The sequence below is a fragment of the Gopherus evgoodei genome, chromosome 9, assembly GCF_007399415.2.
Source record: "Gopherus evgoodei ecotype Sinaloan lineage chromosome 9, rGopEvg1_v1.p, whole genome shotgun sequence".
In the NCBI taxonomy this organism is placed as follows: Eukaryota; Metazoa; Chordata; order Testudines; family Testudinidae; genus Gopherus; species Gopherus evgoodei.
The window spans coordinates 24,475,285-24,478,168 of NC_044330.1; positions in this window are offsets into that span (position 1 = coordinate 24,475,285).

The window sequence follows — 2,884 nt, forward strand, 5'->3', positions numbered from 1 at the left end:
CCCCGCGCCGGGGGAACGGAGAGCAGCGACAGCCGGAGCGGAGCCAGGGCGCCCTCTGCAGGCAGCCGGGGGCATCTGCCCGTCACACGCCGACACCGCACCAGCGACTGGGCACACAACTCACAGACACAACTAATTACCCACTCCCCCGCAGAGGGAACCACACAACACAGACAACTGGCATACAGATAATACACACACACAGCTGTGCTCAGACACTGGCACACACCCACAGCCATGAACTTTGTCACACACACACCAACCCACTGACATCATACACTGTAACCCAACATAAACAGACCTATAGAAAACACACATTCACTGACTCCTAATACACATGTAGCGACAAAATACACATACACCGCTAGAGTACCTGGGCGGCTCTAATACACAGATACCAATTGCCACAGAGGTACCCGTACACACCCTGAGTCAAGATACCCGCACACAGAATAGTACCTACCAGTAACGTGGAACACTGTGTAGTTTCATCTCCATGTAGGACACCATTAGGATATTGGAGATAAGCCTTTTACTGGTTAGTTGTGGAGGACAAGAGAAAGGATTTTCATCTCCAGCTGATTTGTGCTTAACGGGTTCCACTCAGTGGCTTATGACAGACACTGTCAACTGCCAAGGCCTGAATATTATTATTACTATAATTATTATTTTACTTTTTTGGTGCTTATTGTATCCTGAACAATTTCTAAGAGTAGGTCCCTCCGTGACTTCTGTGTGCCGAATAACTTTAAACTATCACCTAGTCATAAATGAACTTGTAATGGTTTGGTTTCTAGTACTGCCCTCTGCTGGATGGAATATATATTTTACCACATAGTGTTTATGGTGATATCAAGGCGATAAACTGCAAACCCGTGTGATAAATCACATTTATCACGCTCCACTGACTGCCTCATTTGCACTTTGCTCGTTAATCCATCTCCACTGTGACTTATTCCAAAGCTATGTTCAAACAGCTGCCAGTTTTTAAAAATAACTTGAAATCCTGGCCCAGTGGTAGGTTTAAGGTCCAACCTCTCGCAAACCTAAAGGTCTAGAAACAAGTGCTTTGCCTTACTGGAGAAGCTGGAAACTACTCTGCAATTTTTACAACTATTTGAGGCTCTGGTTAAGAAAAGTGCTGAAACACATGCTTTTCTGAACAGGGATGCTTTATTAAATCGGGACATGAATGCTGCATACTTCATGCAAATTACTGGTTGTACTTCAATGGCTGCATAAAAATATCATAAAATAACCTATGGCCTCAAAATGTGGCAAATGAATTGGAATTTGGTTATTTTTCCCCAGACAAGTGAGCTCAATGAGTAGTTGTTACAGCTCCACTAGTAGAGAGAGATTGGTTTAATACCATCCATCTGCCCTAATCTGGTAAATAGTAGCATCACACATAAATAACAGTTCATTGGATGGTTTCAGAGTAGCAGCCGTGTTAGTCTGTATCTGCAAAAAGAATAGGAGTACTTATGGCACTTTAGAGACTAACAAATTTATTGTAGGATAAGCTTTTGTGGGCTACAGCTCACTTCCTCGGATGCATGTAGTGGAAAATACAGAAGGAAGATGGATATCTACATATATACAGGGAACATGAAACAATGGGTGTTACCATACACATTATAAGGAGAGTTTATCTGATGAAGTGAGCGGTAGCCCACGAAAGCTTATGCTACAATAAATTTGTTAGTCTCTAAGGTGCCACAAGTACTTTAGTTCATTGCCTGTTCCTGACAAGCAATGGATACTAAAATTAAATTTGTAACATCTGATAGTTTGATGATCTGAGTTCAGTTCCCAGAGAACAGATGTCTTCTATTCCAAACACCGTCACCACACCCTTCCTGGCTGTGCCAGTAGAAAGGCCAAGCAATGAATGGGAAAGGGGACTGAACTACTTTCTCATTCCTAGAGGTGGATGATCAGGCTTGGTATAAGGAGGAAGTTGTACCTATTTACTCTAGGGATGAGCTTGGTGTGGTCTTTCCAGATCTGGGCTGTACTCTCTCTGCCCTGAGGATACAGTTTCCAAGGCTATCAGTCTAACATCTTTCACAAGCAGTGAATCCACTAAATGAGAGGAATAAAAATGTACTGAGATTTTTCATGGTTGCTATGCCCTCTGAATACTATGGTGACATTTCTGATGTCTTTAGAGCCTGTACTTTATATTGCTGATACTTAGTGGTGTCTGATATACTTTACATGTTATTGGCTACCTTAAATGCTACCGTAGCATTTTTCTAATATTGGCACAGAGACTATGAGCCAAGATACTAAACAGTCTAATGTACAATCCTGGGAGCTTCATATGAGGTGTATTGTAAAGATGAATATTTAAAAAAATATTTTAATAGGGAAGAGTGTTATATAAAATCCTGCATTTTTAATAAACTTTTACTTTTTATTTTCATAGAGAGTCTTTATTTCTATATTGTTTGTGGCCTGGATAATCAGTATATGGTTGGGAAAATGCATAAAGACAGGCTTTAGGGTCTATTGTTCTGGTTTAATTGCTGCTCAACCAATGATTTCACTGTTGTTTTTGGCAGCTGAGCAGACTTTGCTTGGCACTGTAAATTTCCCCTGTTTATGTCTATGAGACTCATCTGTTGCTGACTGGCAAAAGCAGGCAGCTTCTTATACATGTACAAAAGGAGCTAGACTTGTAGAAGGAATAGTTTATGTGCCTTACAACAATTACCTAAAGCACTAATATAGCACCCATTACCATTGTAGCTGAATGCCTTATTGTCTTTTTCTTCACAACACCCCTCCGATATAGGGAAATGCTATTATCCCCATTTTAAAGATGGGGAAATGGGGCACAAGAAACTAAGTGACTGTGTGGTGCACTATTGAACAT